At 42.4% G+C, this 7,882-nt stretch overlaps 1 pseudogene; it reads right to left on the minus strand.

Annotated features, from left to right (window-relative positions):
• Positions 1–5,843: 5,843 nt before the first annotated feature.
• On the minus strand, positions 5,844–6,509 carry LOC116902730 (annotated as a pseudogene).
• Between the last annotated feature and the right edge of the window lie 1,373 nt (positions 6,510–7,882).

The following is a 7,882-nucleotide window of genomic DNA, read 5'->3' on the forward strand; positions in this document are numbered from 1 at the left end:
TCCATTAGTAAAAAGTTCTTAATAAAAAGAACTCCAATGTTTTAATCCCCTGTATGTTACACTGATGTAATAAATCAGGAAAGGCCGGATATAAATTGGAAGATGTACGTAAGGTAACTGAGAGTCCCTACAAGTCAGTTCAAAAATCTGAACTATATGCATAGTCATGGTGTTGTCAGATTTTCAAGAGGCTCTTAATATAGCAACTGACTCTCAATATGCAGAAAGGGTTGTTTTACACACAGAGATGGCTGAACTTATTCAGGATGGTTCTGAGTTGACTTCACTGTTTACTCAACTAAAACAAATGATCAGGAATAGGAGTCATCTACTATGTATAACACATAAGATCCCATATGGGTATGCCAGGCCTTCTGGCACAAGGTAATCATGAAATTGATCAGCTATTGATAGGAAGTAAACTAGAGGCTTAAGAATTCCATTTAAAACACCATGTTAACAGCAAAAGTTTTTTTTAAAAAAAAGAATTCATTATCACGTGGTAAGAAGCCAAAGAAATTGTGAGGCACTGTTGAACTTGCTCATTATATAACCAAGCTCCATTACCTATAGGAAGTAACCCTAAAGGTACCCAAAGAAATGAAATTTGGTAAATGAATGTGTCCCGTTTTCCAGAGTTTGGTAAACTAAAATACCTTTAAAGGGGAGGGGAAGGGTAGGAAAATTAGGAGATTTGGATAGGCTTTAAGAAAGCCAAGTCAGCAATTGTTATTCAGTTTCTGATGCCTAGAAGGCTCAGGGCTTGACTGAAGTTCTGACTGGATCCATCTGTAAGGTTGAATGAGGCAAGATGACTTGTAATCCATGACACCGGGAGTCCAAGCAGGTCAGTTCATCATGTCTGAGGATGAATCTCACCAACGCTGTACACTCTGCAATATTCAAATCTCAAAACAGAATTTAAGCACTGTGATGGTTTGTACATGTTTGGCCCAGGGAGTGGCACTGTTGGGAGGTATGGTCTTGTTGGAGTAGTTGTGGCTTTGTGGGTGTGGGCTTTAATATCCTTGTCCTAGCTACCTGGAAGTGAGTATTCTGCTAGCAGCCTTCAGATGAAGATGTAGAACTCTCAGTTCCTCCTCCACCATGCCTACATAGTTGGTGCCATGTTACCACCTTGATGATAATGGACTGAACCTCTAAGCCAGCCTCAATTAAATGTTCTCCTTGTCTTTGTAAGAGTTGCTTTGGTCATGGTGTCTGTTCACAGCAATAAAACCTTAAGACAAGTAGCATCAACATATCTACATAGATTGTGTTAGTCTGTGGAGGGTGCACAGACTAGTTAAGAATGAAATTCTGCCCTGTAAATATATGAAAGACAGCTGTCTTTTTATGAGCCGATTTTAATAATAACCAATCATAAGACAGTTAAGGCAATTTTACTATTTAAAAACACATTTGACTATGAGATATGTCTGCTCCTGACAGTACCCCCTTCATAGTTCAGAGAAAATATTGAGGATCATTGCCTCCAGTTGGAGTTGCTTACTCTGGCCAGGCAGGCACAGGGCAGAAATTACATAGGTCATCTACAGACAATACTGTCTAGAGAAGGACATTTTTTACAGAATAGTTGACTACTGTCTTTGCAGAGACAGGGTTAGCAGTCTTTCAAATTTTTGCACAGTAAGTCTGTCAGATAGATGATCCTTGGCCTGAAGGCCAAAGACAGAAGCTCTTGGATTCTGAAAAATGGGGGACTGTCCAGGTAGTCAAATGTCTAGAAATTGTTCAAGTTTCTGAAGCTATCTATGCCTTGTGCTTTCAATATTTTCAGATAATATTTAGTCCCTCTGATTGGGGTTGAAGAATAGTTTTAGTATCATAACCAAACTCAGGTTGCTTAACACAGAGAAAGCTTATAGAGTAGATGTCATGATTTTCAAGTGATGTTACAGACTAAAATTCTAAACATAATCCAGGGATAGAATCATAGTTCTTTTTCATTATTATTAATCATTCCATTCATTTATATCTCAAATGATATCCTACTTCCTAGTTACCCCACCAAACCCCTCATCCCATGTCCACCCTCCCTCCTCCTCCGACTTGTCTGTATAGGGGTACTCACCCACCCACCCTCTCCCACCTCACCACTCCAGCATCCCCCTATGCTGGGGCATCAAAACTCCCCAGGACCAAGGACCTCCTCGAAAGACCATCCTCTGCTATCTGGAGCCATGGATCCCTACAGGTACACTCCTTGGTTGGTGATCTAGTCTCTGGGAGAACTGGGTGGTTCAGGCCAGCCTATGCTGCTGTTGTTGTTGTTGTTGGTGGTGGTGGTGGTGGTGGTGGTGGTGGTGGTGGTGGTGGTGGTGGTGGTGATGTTTAGGGGTTTTATTGTTATTAGTCCCCTATAGTTGCTTGCCTTTAAAGCTACATTACTGCTAGGAGAGCTTGCCCCCATTTTTCACTTTTCAGAAGAAGTTTGTGTGTATGTGCCACCACTTGGGAGGTGAGAGAACTTTGGCTATCTTCCTGGTTTTAGTTTTTTGGGTTTTTTGTTTGTTTGTTTGTTTGTTTTTTGTTTTCTTTTGTTTTGTTTGGATATCTTTTATTTACATTTCAAATGTTATCCCCTTTCTCAGTTTCCCCTCCACAAACCCCCTATCCCCCTTCTATGAGGGTGCTCCCCCACCCAACCACCCACCCCTTCCTGCCTTCCCACCCTGACATTCCCCTACTATGCTGTTCTTCTAATGGGTTTGCATCCCCCTTCTCAGGTTTCCTGAGCTCCTTCTAATGGTTGGCTAGAAGCGTTCACATCTGCATTAGTCACTTGTTAGCCAGAACTCCTAAGAAACTGCCACACCAGGTTCCAGTCAGCAAGCACCTCTTGACCACAGCAACACTGCTGGGTTTGGTGTGTGCAGATATGATGGATCCCCGGGTGGAGCAGTACCCAGATGGCCCTTCCTTCAGTCTCTGCTCCACTTTTTGTCCCTATTCTTCCTTTAGACAGGAACATTTCTGGGTTAAAAATTTTGAGGTAGATGAGTGGCCTCGTCCCTCAGTTGGGGGACATGCATATCTACTGGAGATGGTATCTCCCCCTTCTCAGTGCATTTCAGGTAAAATCATTGCTGTCGGATCCTGGGAGCCTCACGTTTCCCTGGTGTCTGGGACTTTCCAGTGGCTATCCCCAGTTCCTCATCCCCACTACACATATTTTTTTGGATTTCATGACCCTCTGCACCTATCTCACATCCCCTCCAGTTCCTGTTACTGCCCCCTTATTTCCTCCCCCTCTCCCCTCCAGGTCCCCCTTTTCCTTCACCTCAAACGATCATCCTGTTTACCCTCAGTGCAAGACTGAAGCACCCACACCCTTGTCTTCCTCCCATCTAAACTCCATATGGTCTGTGGGTGGTATCATAGGCATTGTAAGCACTGGGGCTAACATCCACTCATCAGTGAGTACATATCGTGTGTTCTCTTTTGTGGTTGTTCTAGCCATTTGCCTGGGAATTTCAGGAAGTCACTGTTTTTAATGGCTGACTAGTACTCCGTTGTGTAAATGTAGCAGTTTCTTTATCCATTCATCTGTTAGGGGTTCTTTCCAGCCTCTGGCTATTATAAATAAGGCTGTGATGAACATAGTGGAGCATGTGTCCTTGTTATGTGTTGGAGCATTTTTGGGTATATGCCCAGGAGTGTTATAGCTGTGTCTTAAGGTAGAATTGTTTCCAATTTTCTCAGGAACTGACAGACTGATTTCCAAAGTGGTTTTACCAGCCTACAGTCCCACCAGCAATGGAGGAGTGTTCCTCTTTCTCCACATCCTCTCCAACATCTGCTGTCACCTGAGATTTTTTATCTTAGCCATGCTTATTGGTGTGAGATGGAATTTCAGGGTCCTTTTGATTTGTATTCCCTTATGACTAAGGATTTTGAACATTTCTTTAAGTGCTTCTCAACAATTTGAAATTCTTCAGGTGAGAATTCTCTATTTAGCTCTGTACTCCACTTTTTAATACTGTTACTTGGTTCTCTGGAGTCTACCTTCTTGGGTTCTTTATATATTTTGGATATTTGCCCTCTATCAGGTGTAGGATTGGTAAAGATCTTTTCCCAATCTGGAGGCTGCTATTTTGTCCTATTTACAGTGTCCTTTGCCTTACAGAAGCTTTTCAATTTTATGAGAGCCCATTTGTAAATAGTTGGTCTTTGAGCCTGAGCCATTGGTGTTCTGTTCAATAAGTTTCCTCCTGTGCCAATGTGTTCAAGGTTCTTCCCCAAATTCTCTTCTAATAGATTCAATGTATCTGGTTTTACATGAGGTTTTTGATCCACTTGGACTTAAGCTTTGTACAGGACTATAAGAATGGATCAATTTGCATTCTTCTATATGCTATTGTCAAGTTCTTACTGTAAGTGTGTGTTGAGTGTGCTCTGCAGCTACTAACTTCCAGGCCTAGAGTTCTGAGGGGAAAAATTTTTCCCAACCTTTTACTTGAGGTAGTGTCTGTCTTTGTCACTAGAACAGCTAGATTGCCCATCAAAACCTTCAGACTGTTACAGTCAGGATTTCAGCTCAGCTATGAACTTTCTCAACACATAGGAACTGGAAAGCAAATGATGCCAGCTAGCCCTCCTTTGACAAAACCAATTTCCCTATTTCCATTTTGACCTCCAGACGGGAATTCTTTGCCCCAATTCAGCTAGAAGTAAGCAAAAGAAGATTGTCATCCCAGTCCGTTAGGTTGAGGTAGGTGGTTCTGGCTATTTTATGAATTATAGATATGTTGTCATTTTAAGGAATAATGTGCAAGTGTAACTTTGGACAGGGAGGAAACTAAAGAGCTTAGACTCAGGGATTTCACCTTTCCTCTTCTCTGTGCCTCCTCCTTAGGTAAAGGACAGGGGGTGGAAAGGAAGGGGGGTATAGTAATATTATAGAAATTAGAGGGATAGACAGATATAGAACTTCTAAGCTCTGCCAGTACAGGGTAAGCCAGTCCTTCATAATTCCTGCTTCATTTAGGGTCTGTCAGATGTTTCTGTGCCAGAAGGCTGAAGATAGATGCTCCGACATTATATGAAATTAGGGGTCTGTCCAGGAAGTCAGCTCTCACCACAAATTGGTTTTGACAGCTATATCGTTGTGCCTCCTACATCTTCGGGCAATATTTAATTCCTCCTCGGATCTCTGATGGGATTGAAGACTAGTTATAGTCTCATAACCAAACAAGTGGTATAGCATTAAGAAAGATGATCTAGATTTGTAAGAATGGATTTCAGATGAAAATACAAGTTAAAATCAACACAATTTAGGCACAGAATTGTAAACCTTTTAAGTTAGGATAGATGGTAGAGTACTTTATCTACATTGGCAAATACGATGGGCTGGATGCTAAGTGTATGTCATACATTATAACTTACATAATTGTTGTGGTTGTGCTCAATTTATATCTGAGAGAAAAGAGCCTTTTTTAATATACATTATTTTATTACAAATTAAAAAAACAAAAACAAAAATGTAACATCCTAAAAAATTCCTTTTTCTGGTAATACAAATTCCTATGAAGTTTTTTTTTGCTACCATAAGAAATTAAAGAAACTATTAGTATTTAGTAACATTTAGTAACATAACTATTTAGTAACATTCATCATCAAAAGCTTTAAATCTAACTGTACATTGTAGCTCCCGAAAAAACTACAAACTCTTTTTAAAAAGTATTTTCTCTACAAAGAATCTCATCGGCTATACAAAAATCTGCAGTTTTTACACTGAATCTGATGAGCTGCACTTGAATTTCACATTCTTAGCAAAATAATTGCCTGAGCACATATACTCCACACTTTAGGACAGCCACTTACTCTTCATCCTCATCTTCCTCCTCTTCATCTTCTGCTTCTTCCTCCTCCTCCTCTCCCTCCTCCTCTCCCTCCTCCTCTCCCTCCTCCTCTCCCTCATCTTCCGGTTCATTCTTCTCCTTTGAGCCTGTTGGCCTACCAGAACCCTCTATCCTACTTCACCTTTGCCCCGGCACGGTACGCAGCGATATCCTTTTCTTGCTTCTCCTTTAGTTTAGCCGCCTTCTGCTCATACGGTTGTTTATCTTTGGCAGATTGCTCAGACCACATCTCCCCCAGTTCCTTTGCAGAATCTCCAATAGACAGGCCGGGGTGTTCACTTTTGATCTTTGGGCATTGTTCAGAGCAAAACAGGAAGAAGGCAGACGGTGGTCTTTTGGGAGTATTTGGATCTTTTTCCTTTCCTTTCTTACCACCTTTGGGAGGAACATAGTTCTTCATCTCCCTGTCATAACGAGCTTTGTCGCTCTTGGCCAAATCTTCAAGCTTCGACTTTTCCTTGGCAGACAAGGTCTTCCATCTCTCGGTACAAGTCTTCGAGAACTCGGCGAGGTTGACCGACGAGTCGGGATGCTTCTTCTTGTGCTCCTTCCGCAGGTCTGCACGAAGAAGGAGGTGTACGAGGACATCTTTCCCCGCGACTTGTTGGGGTCCCCCTTGCCCATGATGATGGTGCAGCACCTACCTGGCACGAGCTCTTCCCTCAGACCTCCACAGAGAGACTTCCTTCCCCAAGCTCCAGCGAGAACTGGTTTATCACTAACGCAATCCCCAGCCTCTTGTTTTGCCGAAAAGAGCCTTTTTTATTGGACAAAAAGGGGGGACACGTCGTGGGTTGCTGGTGCTATTTATATTCTGATGTTAATTCTCCTTCCTCAAGAGATGCTGCTCCCTGATGAAGGCAGTCTATCACGTACTCCAGTGATCTCGTGTGAGCCTTTTCCCCATTTTAACTGGCCAAAGGCTAGAGGCTATGATTGGGCAATGGAAGGGAAGGTGAGATGGGAGGTCTTGAAGAGTGGGGGCAGGTAGAAGGAGGAGGAGGAGGAAGGAGAGAGGACGGAGGAAGACAAGGAAGTAAAGACTGAGCAGAACCATGATGCCAGGAGAAACTGCAAGCAGCAGAGTCTCGTAGCTGGAGAATACGTTAGTATAGTGTTAGATCTACCCAATCTAGGTATATAGCTTATAGTAGCTGGATTGTATGTTTTCTATACAGGCTTCTGGAAAGTCTAAATACATGAATGTGTGTGTGTGTGTGTGTGTGTGTGTGTGTGTGTGTGTGACGCACGCACACACACATACCACACCACACCAGTACCAGCACTGCTGTCAAGATATTGTAAAGTAAGGAAAGACCGAGACATTGCTGTAAGATAGAAGAGACTGGTGACAGCAGAGTGCAGTGCTGCCCTGCATTGGACCTAAAGAGAAAAGAAGAGATAGGTGGACCCAGGGGAAGTGACCCAGGGTCAAGGAAAAACAAAGAGAAAAGTTAAAATTCTATGATAAAAGTGAAATAAAAACAAAATACCAAAATCTAGGAATATGGAAAAATCAGTGCTAATGAAATTCATAAGTGTGAGTGCCTGCGTGCATGTGTGTGCACGTGCGTGTGCGTGTGTGTGCGCGCGCGCGCGCGCGTGTGGGCAGGGTGGGGGCATGCAACTTAGCACTGCAACTGAGAGAATGGGAAAAGAAGGATAAAAAACAAAACCAGAATTAATAGACAGGAAGGATGGGCAGGACTCAGAGTTGAAATGTGCACAATGGAGACCAAATGTGCTACAAAGTACAAATTAAAGGTTCCTTTCTTTCAAAAGATAAAAAATTGGAGCTGAGAGACAACTCAGTCTTTAAGAGCTGGCTTGCAGACATAAAAGTTTTGTGCACTGTGTAAATGTTATCCTTGTGTTATTCAAATGCTGATTTCTCTGCCCCTGGTCTTGTCGCAATCCAGACGCGGCATTGTAATGTTTATTCCAACTATCTGTTTCAAGTTTGTGTGAACGCGCTCACCATTTCTTCTCTGCCTTGT

Source organism: Rattus rattus, chromosome 6 (assembly GCF_011064425.1).
Source record: "Rattus rattus isolate New Zealand chromosome 6, Rrattus_CSIRO_v1, whole genome shotgun sequence".
In the NCBI taxonomy this organism is placed as follows: Eukaryota; Metazoa; Chordata; class Mammalia; order Rodentia; family Muridae; genus Rattus; species Rattus rattus.